The 16,770-nt window shown below is 46.5% G+C and overlaps 1 protein-coding gene across 1 annotated transcript in view; it reads right to left on the bottom strand.

Moving 5' to 3' along the window:
• The window catches only part of LOC139367480 (TANK-binding kinase 1-binding protein 1-like), a 69,447-nt gene extending 62,258 nt beyond the window's left edge, over positions 1 to 7,189 (bottom strand). The window contains exon 1 of the mRNA XM_071105705.1: positions 7,126 to 7,189. The gene's annotated coding sequence lies outside the window, so the exon portion shown is untranslated. The remainder of the gene's footprint in view (positions 1 to 7,125) is intronic.
• Positions 7,190 to 16,770: the final 9,581 nt, after the last annotated feature.

Genomic DNA, 16,770 nt, shown 5'->3' with positions numbered 1-16,770 from the left:
CAATAGAAGAATCTTCAAATAAATTCTAAAACTCACAGGAAGTCCTGGTCAGTATCCAGTAAGGACAATCTACTGCCAATGTTTGTCTATGGAGATTGCATGGCCGTGTGCTCAATTTTATACACCTGTCAGCAACGGGTGTGGCTGAAAAAGCCAAATCCATACATTTGAGGGCTGTCCACATACTTTTGTATTTATAGTATAAGCTATATTCTTCAAGAACCATGGCTATATCATTAACTGAAAAGTCCAGAAATGTAAGTAAGAATCGCAGATTGTCCCTTTAATAGTAAAAGTATAAAGTAGGTCCTGAACAAGTCATTTAGGGGTAACTGAAACCCAATAATCACATGTGAACACAGTCACATAGATTCAAGACCATGGGCAGTGACCATACTGCACTGCAGGAAAGAACCCTTCCAAGCCGATCCAGATATTGTTTTTTTTCCACTTACCCTCAACCAATGTCAGCAAAACAACAAAACTGCCAGTGTCAGTAGTTAGGAGCATCAAAGACTGACTCAGCTAGGAGGCACAAAGAGAGAGAGGCCCAGTTTAGACTCCCCTCCGCTCGAACAAAAGACTGCAACAAATGGAGTTCAAAGACATGTCTCAGCTTCCTCTCAATCTCTGTTCTCTCCAGATACCAACAATGCATCTTAGCAGCTAGCACATCACTGTTTCCTCAGCTGGCCTTTTTTGGAAGATATTTATAGGAAATATATTGGCCGTGTGAGCTCTGTTACGGCCAAAAACGATTTTCGGTGCCTCCGAGTCAATTTACCGCCCAGTATATTAGTTGGGCCTCATTTGAAGAGCGAGATAGTTTCTTGTTCAATGAAACGTGCCGCTGTGTTGTCTAACTATCTATTTGTTTGTACTTCCTCGTGGTATATTTCACATGCAGGGCTGTGATGCTTTGGTTGCAGCAGGATTAGGACTGTTAACAATAGCTGTCATGGCGCTGCTAACGTTGAAGACGTCAGTAGAAGGAAAGAGGGTTTTCCAGCCAAACGAGGCAGCCGGGGCATTCTCAGAGCATTAGTGGTTATTTTTAGTGCCACCTGGGGGAATTAAGGCAGTCCAGCACAGCACCAAGTGACAGGCAAGTGGGTAACCTGGTTTTTCGAGACACAAAAAGAACCCTGTAAATCCCCAGGGTGAATAGGGGCCTAAAGCAAACTCCCTCACACAACACACTCTCTCTCTCACTATCTTTTTCTCTCCCACACACTCTTTCCTTCTCTCTCTTACAGCACACACACACAGCCTGCTCTCTATCAAATCCTCTCTCTCTCATAGTTTCTCTCTATCAAATTCTCTCCCTCTCTCTCTCTCTCTCTCTCTCATATTACATTACGCCTCCATGGTCGGGCTTAGTGCCTTGAGTGGGTAGAGAGAGAGAGGTCCCATTTCAATTCAGTTGCATCACTCTTTCCCAGTCCGTCACCAATTGAACCAGGTGTTCTCTACACTAAAGGAACAGAACAGAGACCATGTACCTTCCCGTCCCAACGCTCACACAACGCCTCAGCAACATCAAGGAAACGATATGTCACATTGACACAAACCCACACTAACACTGTCTGACTAACTAGCAACCGCCAAATAGAGTGGATCCGATAGGGAAGTAGTCTGTCTGTGTGCAGAGTTATCAAAACAGCTTGGACAAGCAGTGGAGTTGCTTCTTATTGAGAGGAGCAAACAAATAGGGATGGAAAGGTGAGGCCCCTTCCTTCCAGAACGAATAAGTCAGAGCAGAGATTCACCTGAAGCAAGCGCTCTGATGGAGGAGCTCAGACACAGGGCAGATGCCAGTGCCAAGCCCTACCTTTTGTCTGGCTGTCAAAATATTGTCAAGCGGGGTCACCGCCTCTGTCTCCACACAGACTATGTTATGTTACATAACAGAGACAAGACGAAAGAGAGAGGAAAGGAGGGAGGGGGAGAAAAGAGAGGTGAAAAACAGAAGCCGGGATATAGAGAGAGGGAAGGAATAAAAGGGGGAGAAGGAACGGGGGTATAGAGAGAGAGAGGGACAGACAGAAAAGAAAGAGAGAAGGGGAATGGACATAGAAGAGGGAGAGAGAGAGAAAGAAAGAGAGAATGGAGGAACATTAGAGAGGCAGGTATGTGTTGCAATATACCGTTTCCGGCTCTTGTAACCTGCCAGAGGTCAGAGAACAAAACTGTACTTAAACATTCTTAATGTGGTCACTGCTTTAAATTTGACCTCTCATTTGGAAACATTGTAGCACCAAGTCTCGAGGCATAGAAGGTGATAATGATGATGATCCTAAATGGGTAAAATGCTCTTGGGGAAGCAAATTGGCTGGACATGACAGATATTTGTTGTGCTCATATCAAGCGAAGCACTGGGAAAGCTTTGCATTAGAAACGGGAGCTCTCTGGCTAACAGCTCTCTGGCTAACGTCTACACTGACTATACCAAACATTAGGAACACCTTCCCAATATTGAGTTGCAACCTTCCCGTTTTGCCCTCAGAACAACCTCAATTTGTCGGGGCATGGACTCTACAAGGTGTTGAAAGCGTTCCACAGGGATGCTGGGCCATGTTGACTCTAATGCTTCCAACAGTTGTGTCAAGTTGGCTGGATGTCCTTTGGGTGGGTGACCATTATTGATACACACAAAAAACTGTTGAGCGTGAAAAACCCAGCAGCACTGCAGTTCTTGACACAAACTGGTGCACCTGGCACCTACTACCAGACCCCATTCAAAGGCACTTACATGTTTTGTCTTGCCCATTCACCCTCTGCATGGCATACACACACAATCCACGTCTCAAGGCTTAAAAATCCTTCGTTAAACTGTCTCCTCCCCTCCATCGACAGTGATTGATGTGGATTTAACAAGTGACCTCGATAAGGGATCATAGCTTTCACCTGGATTCACCTGCTCAGTCCATGTCATGTAAAGAGTAGGTGTTCCTAATGTTTTTTCCACTCTGTGTATGTGTTGCAGTGAAAAGCACAGTAGTGCAAACTGTATGTGCTAGCTGGTTGCACACTATTGTGTTTTTGGGAAACAACAGTCGGCTCTACGTGTGGCTGCTATTTGCTGTGCTCATATTAAGTCAAGCACCCGGCTACACTTGTGTCGGCTAGTCATCAAACAAACAGTAGAATCCGTCATACTTCAAAAAGCACCATGCATTTCAATTTCCCCTCAGTAGCCACGCCTAAGGATCTATTATGGTTAATTGGATTCTGGTGCTTGTCTGTTTGAGTGGATGATTTTGATGTTTGGAATTAATGATTGACAGTCAGTAAGAGAAGCAGTTGGTAGTTGATAAAGCTTTGGGGAGGAGCTAGCAATGACACTAGCAATGACCCTGGGCTAACATGGTGATTGTTTCCCCAATATTCATCAGACTGAACTTGAGAGAGAATGCTCCTCCTTCTCTCACAACTTAACCGAAGTGATGTGCCATTTTATGGTCAAAACCTGTTTGAACATTAACGCAACCTACAAATTAACGCTGCACTTTTCTGACTTAGACAATAGCCGGAAAACTCCCCCGACCTGGACTAGATCAAAGGAAGAGACGTTTATGCTGGGTCACCTCGGGTTCAAGTCTGAAACACAAAGGGAGAGAGAAGAAATGGGCCGTAGAAAGAATCCAACCTACTTAATAGATTTGCCAGGTGTGTTGTTATACAGTAGGCTACTTTTGAAGGAAGGAGAAGAGATCAGTGCACAACTTCAGGCTCTCTCTCTCTCTGTCTCTCCATCTCTCTCCCTCTCTCTGTCTCTCTCCGTCTCTCCTTCAATCACCCCTCGCAACCCTTAAAAGCAGGCCATGAATATTCCATCATGTAGCAGGGTTCCTGCTCTCTCTCCTCCCTCATCATCAGCTAAATGTGTCAGAGTGTGAGTGGCTTACATAAATGTCCAGCAGCATCAGTGTCGAATGGGCTAGGCAGAAATGAGTGACACATCGTTGGAAAGACACTGGGTGAGACATAGAATTTGTTTTATATACATGGGCAGGCTATGCCGTGAGTCACGTTAGGGCTGTTTCTTGGTTGGTAGTGAGGGGTACTTCAGTCATGCTTATGAAGTTACTACACATGCATAGCTAAGCAGAGAGCCCAAAGGTGGAAGGAATGCAGGTCTCAGGTGTGGAGAACATAGACGGAGATGGATGACCTCAATATGCCAGTGTGCTAGGCTAGGCAGTCTTGCAGGTACTGGCTGTATTAAAGACACATCACTCAGGTATACTCTCTGGTGGTTGGCTTTGCAGAGGTAGATCTCGCTGCAGTATGGGTGTAGGTGAGAGGGGCAAGAGGTGACGCCTCTGATTCAACTAATCAAAGTTTGGATTGAAAAGCTGGAACAAAAGAGCCTGCATCTACACCAAGCCTATGTGGGTAAGACTGCCCACTCCTAGTACTGGGTGTTCCAATTCTAAAGAAGTCTTGATTGAAAAGTAGTTGTTAGATTGGTAGAATGAGGTGTGATACTGCCTGACTGGAACAAAAACCTGCACCACACCGGCCCTCACAGATTGCCAAAAAAGTTTGAATTCTAAAGGAAAGAGTTGACTCCGACGATAGGGAAGAGAAACTGCAATTTCCAGACCAATTCGATTCCACTTGGTTAAACCAGCTAATTCAACGCATTACTCTCCCTCGGCGGGTTACCTCTCAGAGAGAAACACTCTTCTATTCAGCATTCCAACAGTATGGTGCCAAACCGCTCAATCCCCATTCGTCACCAGTAGAGAGAAAGGAGATGGTGAGTTCCCTAGGCTAAACCCACTTGGTGAAGGTCGGACAGCACAATGCAGCGCCAACAGTCTTAATTAATCGACTGAAGCAAAATCGTCTGCTTGATAGGTTGGACCTCTGATTATGGGTGACCCATAAAACGCCAGACAAGACAGAAACTGGAGAGATTTGTGTCCTATGGGACCTCGGATAGGGCAAAATTGGTCTGGACCAGCAAATGGCCTTATCCCTTTCACACATGATGATGTAACTGGTAAATACGTGTCCCAGCGGTTGTCAGTGGTGTGGAGATACTGTACATCCTTCTCCCCATGGTTCCCTATGTACTCCTGGTTGGTCTTCTGCTGTGCAGCATGTCTGTGCTTTGCTTTCCTTAAAGGAAGCAGTAAAGCCTCAAAATGGACATACTAACAACCTACTAACAAGTACCTCAGCTCCACTGTTCTGCACTAATTACAGCGCAAACACAACACTTAACATAAGACGTCAGAAACAAGCTGAGATGCTCCCACAATCCAATTTAGGGTTGAGAAAAGAAAAACAACATGGTTAACTGAGAGACACATTAACAGCCCCGTTAGAGGCTACAGTAGTTATGTGGCTGGTGATTAGCAGGTAGGCTAACACACAAAGTGATTCAGTCCCTTAAATAAGCAACTGCACACAGATGGACAGGCCCCAGCGGGCCCAGCAGTACAGTAGTACTGCAAATGGAGAGCGAAGTAATCAAGTCAGGCTTAGGCCCTGGCGTGAACACTGAACAGAGCATAAGCGACAACACAAGGGTCTGCAGGGGGAACAGGTTAGAGTGGTGGTAGTTGTATACATGACGACCAATACACAAGGACCTGGGTTGTCAGAGAACCCAAACCCCAATATAAGCACAACCTACAGTCGAGATGAACTCAACAATCCCTCCTTCTCTCTCTTCTGAAAAGTCCTATTTAAACCCTTTACATTTCCGCAAAGCGATGCGGATGAATTTCAGCACCATGGCGCTGTTCACTCTTCATTGCCACACTGCAGCCAACTGTCCAGTCCACTCCACTGGACAATAATAATTTATCCTCTCAAGGCAACCTCGTATCCCCCTAAAGCGCCTCAGTACTGTGATTGAATTTGTCATCATGCTAGCCATTTTATACAGGCTTCCTCAATGACTAAATTTACATTGAGGTCATTTAGCAGACACTCTTATCCAGAGCGACTTACATGAGCAATTAGGGTTAAGTGCATTGCTCAAGGGCACATCGGCAGATTTTTCCACCTAGTCGGCTCAGGTATTCGAACAAGTGCCCTTTCGGTTACTGGCCCAACACTCTTAACTGATACGCTACCTGCTTCCCCCGACACCAGAAAGACTCAAACATAATATCCCACAAGTAGACAAATTATATTTCCTCTTTAGGTAAAGGGTAAAGTATATGCCGGTATTACATGCACAGTTGTGAGTTTAGGCCTATCCAAGATAAATAAAAAAAATGCATTGCCTTTCACTCACCTCAGAATAAACGTCATTGCCTATCCAATGAAACCTTGTGTCATGTCACATTCCCCTTTAGGTTTCAGTCCAGATGTTGCTACTGTGGTTTTCCATTAGACTGATTCCATCCCAAGATCACCCGGTTGCACGTCATCATGCTATGGTTGTCCTATAGCCAACCAAACATTTCTGAGATAACTGGAGAGCAAAAGTCGATCTACACCAAAAGTCAACAGGCAGGCGGGCCCCCATGCCTAAACTCCTTCCCACATAGTGCAAATGTTCCTTGCTTTTCCAGAATAACACAACACTATCTTAATTGATGTATTGGTATAGAATTGTAATTGGTCTAGGCTACTAAATCAGTGGTCTAATTAAATAAACCTGCACAGTTTTGACAATTGAATTGCAAGCTATACAATTTTGCTTATGTAATCGACATTTACCTTGAGAAAATGGTTTGATCGTCTATTGAAAATATCGTATGAGCATGCATCCCTCACCTACGTGGCGCTTGAAGTTGGGCGATTTCTGTCGCCAAGATCAGATGACAACTCCATCCATTTGAGGTGGTGCTGATGTTGTCAAAACACGCGCGCGTCTCCTTTAAGATACTGCTAATTTATTGTATGTTCACTTGCAGCTGATAATGAATCAATACTTATTGTGCCGTTCTTTTCCGTGGTCATTTGTTGTGCAATCTGTACAACATGGCTGTATCCACGGAGCGTGTTGCTTATTTTACATTCTCAACCTTGTCTGCATCTGTCTCCTTGCACACACAATCAAGAGGCTGTATTGGAAACTCTACTATCACCATCACCGTACGATATATATAATCTACGGATGTTAAATCGTAATAAAAAAGGCGAGACAATACTCACACGTTCCCTTTGATCGATCTATTGATGCCATTGCTCAAGAGGGTTACAGTGCACCCCAAAAAAAGCGCTTGTTCACGGCGAGTCCCAATGTCCGTTGATAGTGGCCAGTGTTCTCCACCTCTCCTTTCTTCCACAGTAACCGCTGATATGACTGGAGATCACACACTTCTGTGCTCGACTGATGTGGATTCTTGTCGCGGGAATAGGAACGTCATACGGGTCAAAACCGCAGCAGCAGCACATCACACTGTCTCAACGTTTTAATAAATCTTTTGCCTCTGTCGGTTTGTAAGAAAACGAACTATAAAAGGCAATCTTAATCTGTCAAAATAATCTGTCATGTGTTTCAGATTATGCAAAAATGAATTTAACTTTAGGCTACTCTTATAACATCAATCATTCTACATAGCAAATTTGAGATAATAATTGTGATACCCACAGTGTTAAATGTAACTGTTTCTAGGTGTGTATATGTGACCCACCAAAATAGTGATAAATGAACACTTTTCAAAGTGTTAACAAATTTACACCCTAAGAGTATTTCCCACCATGCCTTGCAAATGACTGTTAGTGACACCCACGTATCCCTGTGTTTGTTAGTGACAGACGTGGTTTTTGCAGTCAATCATTTCCAGTCCTGAAACCTTCACCAACCTTCATTCACTAAGTGCATGTTTTGGAATTAAAAGCAAACCATTTATGACCATGTATTATACATTTCATAAGGCCTTTAGTTATGACCTAGCTTCCCCCCAACATTGTGGTCTCATGGCCAACATCAGATATGCAAGTAACAATATGCTTGCCTGACGGCTCAAAAATAATTATTCCGCTTTGTTCGCTAAATAGTTCAGTCTGAGACTGCCATCATTGAAGTCGTTCGTGGTGATGTCAAAATGAGGGGTGTTGTACAAAACAAAGTCATCAGCGATTGGTTCATTTCTAACCATCAAAGCCAATGATGCATTTTCCAAATGGTGATTTACCCAGTTGTGTTCTGGCTCTGGCCCAACACATCGTGTTTTGGGACCAATCAGAACAATTAGAATGTTTTTGCGTTCTAGAAATCGTTGGGGAGTTACTCAGATCCAGACTCATTGCAGAGAACAAACTAACATCCGTGGGCGTGACATAGCATTTGCCCAGAGCTAAGAGTTTGGGTAGCCAGGTAAACAATATGCTGGCTTGTGAAGGGATTTGTAATTCCTATAGGAGTCCAGCTAGAGGGAGAAAATTCAACAGTTGGAACATTTTAACACCTGTAACCTGCATTCAGAATTAATGCTATAGAAAACTACTAGCTAGTAAAAGACTACCTAAACCATATAAATTGGAACAACCATCTCAGTAACAGCTGCAATAAGTCCAACAGATTGGATTAGTTTCGAAAAATGTAAATTATGACCTCCCGGGTGACACAGTGGTCTAAGGCACTGTGCCACCAAAGACTCTGGGTTCGAGCCCAGGCTCTGTTGCGACCGAGAGGCACTTGGGGCGGCGCACAATTGGCCTAGCGTCGTCCAGGTTAGGGAGGGTTTGGCTGGCAGGAATATCCTTGTCTCATCGTGCACTAGTGACTCCTGTGGCAGGCCGGGCGCAGTGCATGCTGACCAGGTTGCTAGATGTACAGTGTTTCCTCCGACATTGGTGAGGCTGGCTTCCGGGTTGGATGCGCGCTGTGTTAAGAAGCAGTGCGTCTTGGTTGGGTTGTGTTTCGGAGGACGCATGGCTCTCAACCTTCGCCTCTCCCGAGTCCATACAGGAGTTGCAGCGATGAGACCAGAGAGTACCTACTAACAATTGGATACCACGAAATTGGGGAGGAAAAGGGGATAAAAAAGTGTATTATTATTATTTGTAGAGTATAAGAACAATTCAATCAATGTGCATGCAGAAACATAGACATTAAAACAAACTATTTAAAAAAAATCTTTATGCAACAAAGCATGCTGGGAAGTATGATAATGAGGCCCAGCCTACATATTTTTCACTCAGAAAGTTAGCAGAAATTAACTCAACACAGTCGAGTAACAACACCACGTGGCGTCATTTTCAATCCCGCTAGTGTTAACCTCACTAGAATCAACACTCACAACACTTTTTACCTGAACACCAAGATTTTAACACCTGTAAATTTGCTGTGTACAGTATTATCCACCTTGGTCTATTCCAAGAATCCAATAGCTTGCAATTCACTTATTTCAAAATACCATTATCTTATTTCTCCTCTGGTAGCTCATTGCTGCTGTCATCTGCAAAAGTTTATTTGGATAAATTGATCATGAAAACCAACAGCCATTAGTCATCTGAGTCACAAGAGACCAGTGCTGTCTGGGCAATAGAAAACTATCCAGTCAGGCTTATTGTAAATTTATGATGTTTTGGTTGTGGTCTCAGGTGTGCTCAAAGTAACTACAGAAACAGTAGTCTCTCTCTCTCTCTCTCTCTCTCTCTCTCTCTCTCTCTCTCTCTCTCTCTCTCTCTCACACACACATACACTTTCTGGATGTCTCATGTACTTTTTATTTTCTTTGTGTAGTTCAAACGGTGGGCCATGCTCCTACAAGAAAACGTGTATTTCAAAGGAATCACCCTCTTTATTTGCATCCCCATCCCCAAAACACAACAAGCAAAAGACTGATGACAATGACCACTGACAGACAGCAGATTCTGCACTGTTGTTCACCTACCCAATTACACTTCTGAATTGTTCAAACGTAGCACTTCAACTGTGCACTCTGTTAAGGGCATAGCACAACATGATGTTGGCATTTCAGTCATTCACATTTAAATGCCCTCTAAAGGTGACTGTTGGAGTGGTTCTCCAAACAGCCTCATCCATCAACAATGCAATGGGAGCTGATTGATCTCATTAAGTGGCAAAGCGGTGCATTGGTCCATTTGGAGTAGGGTTGGTTTGGTTGTGCTAAGTAGGCCATCAGCTCCCCCTGCCCTGCCGCAGAGGAAAATTCCACTGGGGCTGTTGTCCACACTCTATCTGGCAATCACTAAGGCACAGACAGAATGCTCCGGCAATCAGGCTTGACATAACAGCCTGTTTATTTACAATGGGGGACTGCAGCCTGGACTACAGCTAGGACTAGCAAGGGAGAGGAAAATTACCAGAGTAGCCACTGGTAAAGTTATTTGACCCCCAGGGCTGAGCAGTGGATGGGAGAGGCTGTAAGTGTGAATCACTGAGAGTTCAGTTAGGATAGTCTCTCTGAGAGTAAGATACTGTAGAGTTGGATACTTTTTGGACATTATGGTAGCAATACATCTTGGCAGCAGCACAACATGGTAGCAGCGCAAAACACGGTACAAACATTATTGGGAACAGACAACAGCACAAAGGGCAAGAAGGTAGAGACAACAATACATCACACAAAGCAGCCACAACTGTCAGTAAGAGTGTCCATGATTGAGTCTTTGAATGAAGAGATTGAGATAAAACTGTTCAGTTTGAGTGTGTTTTGCAGCTCGTTCCAGTAGCTAGATGCAGCGAACTGAAAAGAGGAGCAACCAAGGGATATGTGTGCTTTGGCGACCTTTAACAGAATGGGACTGTCAGAACGGGTGTCGTATGTGGAGGATGAGGGCTGCAGTAGATATCTCAGATAGGGGGGAGTGAGGCCTAAGAGGGTTTTATAAATAAGCATCAACCAGTGGTTCTTGCGACGGGTATACAGAGATGACCAGTTTACAGAGGAGTATAGAGTGCAGTGATATGTCCCATAAGAAGCATTGGTGGCAAATCTGATGGCCGAATGGTAAAGAACATCTCGCCGCTCAAGAGCACCATTACCTGCCGATTTTTAAATGATGTCTCCGTAATCTAGCATGGGTAGGATGGTCATCTGAATCAGGATTAGTTTGGCAGCTGGGGTGAAAGAGGAACGATTATGATAGAGGAAACCTAGTCTAGATTTAACTTTATTCTGCAGCTTTGTATGTGCTGAAAGAAGGACAATGTACTGTCAAGCCAAACTCCCAAGTACTTGTATGAGGTGACTACCTCAACCTCTAAACCCTCAGAGTTAGTAATCACACCTGTGGGGAGAGGGGCATTCTTCCTACCAAACCACATTACCTTTGTTTTGGAGGTGTTCAGAACAAGGTTAAGAGTACAGAAAGCTTGTTGGACACTAAGAAAGATTTGTTGTAGAGCATTTAACACAAAATCCGGGGAGGGCCAGCTGAGTATAAGACTATCATCTGCATATAAATGGATGAGAGAGCTTCCTACTGCCTGAGCTACGTTGTTGATGTAAAGAAGAGCGTGGGGCCTACCTTGGGGTACTCCCTTGGTGACAGGCAGTGGCTGAGACAGCAGATGTTCTGACTTTATACACTGCGATCTTTGATAGAGGTAGTTAGCAAACCAGGCCAAAGACCCCTCAGAGACACCAATATTCCTTAGCCGGCCCACAAGAATGGAATGGTGTACCCTATCAAAAGCTTTGGCCAAGTCAATAAAAATAGCAGCACCACATTGCTTAGAATCAAGGGCAATGGTGACATCATTGAGGATCTTTAAGGTTGCAGTGACACACCCATAACCTGAACGGAAACCAGATTGCATACCAGAGAACACTATAGACATCAAGAAAGCCAGTCAGTTGATTATTGACAATTTTTTCCAACACTTTTGATAAACAGAGCAAAATAGAAATTGGCCTATAACAGGATCAGCTTGATCTCCCCCTTTGTTACCTATCAGGATTATTTGTGAGGATAACATCAAGGAGGGTATCATTTTCTGGGTGTTTGGAGTCATACCTTGTGGGATTGGTAATAATCTGATAAATATTTAGGGAGTCCCATTGCTTTAGGACTTGGTCAGGTTGTTTATGCATGTCCCAGTTTAGGTCACCTAGGAGGACAAATTCAAACTTAGTATAAGGGACCAGGAAAGAGCTTAGGGCAGGTAGAGTACAGGCCGGTGCTGATGGTGAACGATAACACCCAGCAACAGTCAACAAATGAGCTATTTGAAAGAATGTTTAAAACCAGCGAATCAAATTGTTTGGGTACAGACTTGGTGGAGACACTGAGCACTGAAGGTGTTCGTTGGTAAAGATTGCCACTCCACCACCTTTGGAAGATCTGTCTTGCCAAAAAACGTTATAACCAGAAAGGTTAACATCAGTGTTCAATACATTCTTTCTTAACGTCTCAGTATTGACCAACACATCTGGATTTTAGGGGAGGGCATTCACTCAGTACCATTAATATGCTAATTCAAAGCAATTAGTGAATTATTATCCAAGAATATATTGATTTGTTGTTAGGTACTAGTAATTACACACAGGTATAAGAGCCAGGGTTGTAGATTAGAAAATAATGCTGAATGGTGTTCTTATGATCACCACATGGGGGTGTATAATCATAGGGGAAGTGCTTTACATGGTATTTCTACATTATTGACTGTCACGTTCTGACCTCTATTTCCTTTGTTTTTGTATTTATTTAGTATGGTCAGGGCGTGAGTTGGGTGGGCAGTCTATGTTTGTTTTTCTATGTTTTGGGGCAGTTCTATGTTTTCGGCCTAGTATGGTTCTCAATCAGAGGCAGGTGTCATTAGTTGTCTCTGATTGAGAATCATACTTAGGTAGCCTGGGTTTCACTGTTTGTTTGTGGGTGATTGTTCCTGTCACTGTGTGTGTTGTCACAGGATAGGCTGTATAGGTTTTCACGTTCCGTTTGTTGTTTTGTAGAGTTAAGTTATTTCATGTATCGTTCAGTTTCCATTAATTAAAGAACATGAGTAACCACCACGCTGCGCTTTGGTCCGCTTCTTCTCCTCCTATAGACGAACACCGTTACAGAATCACCCACCACAACAGGACCAAGCGGTGTGGTAATGGGCAACGGAGAAAGCAGCAGCAGGAGCAGCGCGAGGAGGTATGGACATGGGAGGACGTTATGGACAGCAATGGCATGGAGTATACTACTTGGGAGGAGATCGACAGGTGGGCGGCCGACCCAGGGAGAGTGCCGGAGCCCGCCTGGGATTCGATGGAGCAGTGCGCAGAAGGCTATCAGAGAATGGAGTTGGCGAAGCAGGCACGGCGGCGCGGAAGGAAGCCCGGGAGTCAGCCCCAAAAATTTATTGGGGGGGGGCTAACAGGGAGTATGGCTACGCCAGGTAGGAGACCTGAGCCAACTTCCTGTGGTTACCGGGGGGCTAGAGAGACCGGGCAGGCACCGTGTTATGCTGTGGAGCGCACGGTGTCCCCAGTGCGGGTGCACAGCCCGGTGCGGTACATTCCAGCTCCGCGTATCGGCCGGGCTAGAGTGGGCATCGAGCCAAGTGCCATGAAGCCGGCTCTACGCATCTGGTCTCCAGTGCGTCTCCTTGGGCCGGCTTACATGGCACCAGCCTTGCGCACGGTGTCCCCGGTTCGCCTGCATAGCCCAGTGCGGGCTATTCCACCTCGCCGCACTGGCAGGGCGACCTGTCCGGCGCCTCTGCCGGAGCCTCCCGCCTGTCCGGCGCCTCTGCCGGAGCCTCCCGCCTGTCCGGCGCCTCTGCCGGAGTCTCCCGCCTGTCCGGCGCCTCTGCCGGAGCCTCCCGTCTGCCCAGCGCCGCCCGTCTGCCCAACGCCGCCAGCGCCGCCCGTCTGCCCAGCGCCGCCAGCGCCGCCCGTCTGCCCAACGCCGCCAGCGCCGCCCGTCTGCCCAACGCCGCCAGCGCCGCCCGTCTGCCCAGCGCCGCCAGCGCCGCCCGTCTGCCCAGCGCCGCCAGCGCCGCCCGTCTGCCCAACGCCGCCAGCGCCGCCCGTCTGCCCAACGCCGCCAGCGCCGCCCGTCTGCCCAGCGCCGCCAGCGCCGCCCGTCTGCCCAGCGCCGCCAGCGCCGCCCGTCTGCCCAGCGCCGCCCGTCTGCCCAGCGCCGCCAGTGCCGCCCGTCTGCCCAGCGCCGCCAGTGCCGCCCGTCTGCCCAGCGCCGCCAGTGCCGCCCGTCTGCCCAGTGCCGCCAGTGCCGCCCGTCTGCCCAGCGCCGCCAATGCCGCCCGTCTGCCAGGAGCCGCCAGTGCCGCCCGTCAGCCAGGGGCCGCCAGTGCCGCCCGTCAGCCAGGGGCCGCCAGTGCCGCCCGTCAGCCAGGGGCCGCCAGTGCCGCCAGTCAGCCAGGGGCCGCCAGTGCCGCCCGTCAGCCAGGGGCCGCCAGTGCCGCCCGTCAGCCAGGGGCCGCCAGTGCCGCCAGTCAGCCAGGGGCCGCCAGTGCCGCCAGTCAGCCAGGGGCCGCCAGTGCCGCCAGTCAGCCAGGGGCCGCCAGTGCCGCCAGTCAGCCAGGGGCCGCTAGAGCCCCTCCGTCCCGAGCAGCTGTCCCTCCGTCCCGAGCAGCTGTCCCTCTGTCCCGAGCAGCTGCCCCTCTGTCCCGAGCAGCTGTCCCTCTGTCCCGAGCAGCTGTCCCTCTGTCCCGAGCAGCTGTCCCTCTGTCCCGAGCAGCTGTCCCTCTGTCCCGAGCAGCTGCCCCTCTGTCCCGAGCAGCTGCCCCTCTGTCCCAAGCAGCCCCTCTGTCCAGTGGGGTCATTGAGAGGGGTGGGCATGGTGTGTAAGCCACGGAGGCGGACAATAAGGCGGACTGAGACAATGGCGAAGTGGGGTCCGCGTCCCGCGCCAGAGCCGCCACCGCGGACAGACGCCCACCCAGACCCTCCCCTATAGGTCAAGGTTTTGCGGCCGGAGTCCGCACCTTTGGGGGGGGGGTACTGTCACGTTCTGACCTCTATTTCCTTTGTTTTTGTATTTATTTAGTATGGTCAGGGCGTGAGTTGGGTGGGCAGTCTATGTTTGTTTTTCTATGTTTTGGGGCAGTTCTATGTTTTCGGCCTAGTATGGTTCTCAATCAGAGGCAGGTGTCATTAGTTGTCTCTGATTGAGAATCATACTTAGGTAGCCTGGGTTTCACTGTTTGTTTGTGGGTGATTGTTCCTGTCACTGTGTGTGTTGTCACAGGATAGGCTGTATAGGTTTTCACGTTCCGTTTGTTGTTTTGTAGAGTTAAGTTATTTCATGTATCGTTCAGTTTCCATTAATTAAAGAACATGAGTAACCACCACGCTGCGCTTTGGTCCGCTTCTTCTCCTCCTATAGACGAACACCGTTACAATTGACACCTGAAAACAAAGTGACTAATACTGTCAGATTGAGCTGTATTTAGGCATCGACCATTAGTTGGCGAACTGCTGCCAAAATTAATACAGAATAGTTAGATAGGCGTAGGTGTAGCAGAATAATTTGATGAGATGAGACTTTATTCTGCATGACTCTCTTGCACCTTTCATAGTTATTGAATTACACTCCAGCTTGTTTTTTTTCCCAATCTTTCAATCATACAGTACAGTGTAATCTATGGAGAGTTGTTTTGAATAGCCAAGTTTATCTAAAAATTGATCAAGGGAGAAAGTACTTCATATGAGGTTGCACCTTACTGGCATAGCTTATGTAATGATGGATTTGATGGTGAAAATGCATGTCCCCCCTGACAATGGTCAGTGCCATACGGGATCCTTGGGACATCCCTAACCATAACCTTTACCTAACCCTAACCTTCACCATTTTACATTAACTTCAATGGGGTAGGGACATCCCAAGGATCTTGGATTGCATGGACCCCCCAACAATGGCATTCTTATTCAAAACAGCGGATTGTCAGTTGCCAGGGGCTTACGCTTGGAGGGACAATTTCCATGCCCAAGAGAGAGAAAGGACCATGGATGCAGACCATGCAGACAGTACAGACAGGGTGGATGATGGATAGCACTATACAGTAGGCTACTGAGCGACTGACAAACCTTTACGTAAATAAACACAATGCCATTAAATAAGATTACAATTGATAACACAACCCTCGTGGTATTGTACCATGTCAAATAAAATGCTATTGTCAACTGCTGTGAAGCTTTCTTTTTTGCTTCATGAAATTTGAAATTATAGATATTAATCAGTGTACTACGTGTGATCCATACACACACACCTAACAATTATTGTTCAAGGTTATTTGATGGGTCATTCCACGAATAGAGTGCCTTTCGGGGAGTGTACTTTATTTCACCTTTAACAGTCTGGCATAAAGAGAACATGTTCAACTTCATTACAAACATGTTTTCACATGTCAAGAGGTAAAATTCAGAAAAGTACTAAATCATCCTATATTAGCCATAGCTTCTCTTGTGACAGGGGGGATGGAAATGTGTTGTGTGCAACAGGGAGGGGCAATTGAATGCAAGCTAACGAAAAATGTGTACTTGTATTAAAATAATCTAGCCTATTTGGGGCAGTGGAGGCTGCAGAGTGGAGAATGGCTCATAATAATGTCCGGGGAACGTAGCAAATGGAATGGTAAACACCTGGAAACCATGTGTTTGATGTATTTGATACCATTCTACTTACTCTCCTCCAGTCATTACCACAAGCACAATCTCCCCAATTAAGGTGCCACCAACCTACTGTGATCAAGGGTTGAAGTGTTATGCCTAAATCGGATCCCAAGTTTACTACTTGGGAGATATCAGAATCAACCAATAGGAAGCTCTACGCAAATAACTTAAGTTCATTTTAACTTGGAGGTTCCTAGTTCTGACTAGAACTTGAATGCAGCAATACTCTTGAATATTTAAGGTTCAAAGCAGTCATTTT

The sequence above is a fragment of the Oncorhynchus clarkii genome, chromosome 16 (genome assembly GCF_045791955.1).
Source record: "Oncorhynchus clarkii lewisi isolate Uvic-CL-2024 chromosome 16, UVic_Ocla_1.0, whole genome shotgun sequence".
In the NCBI taxonomy this organism is placed as follows: domain Eukaryota; kingdom Metazoa; phylum Chordata; class Actinopteri; order Salmoniformes; family Salmonidae; genus Oncorhynchus; species Oncorhynchus clarkii.
Note: the sequence above shows the minus strand (reverse complement) of the source record. Positions and strands in the feature narration are given on the sequence as shown.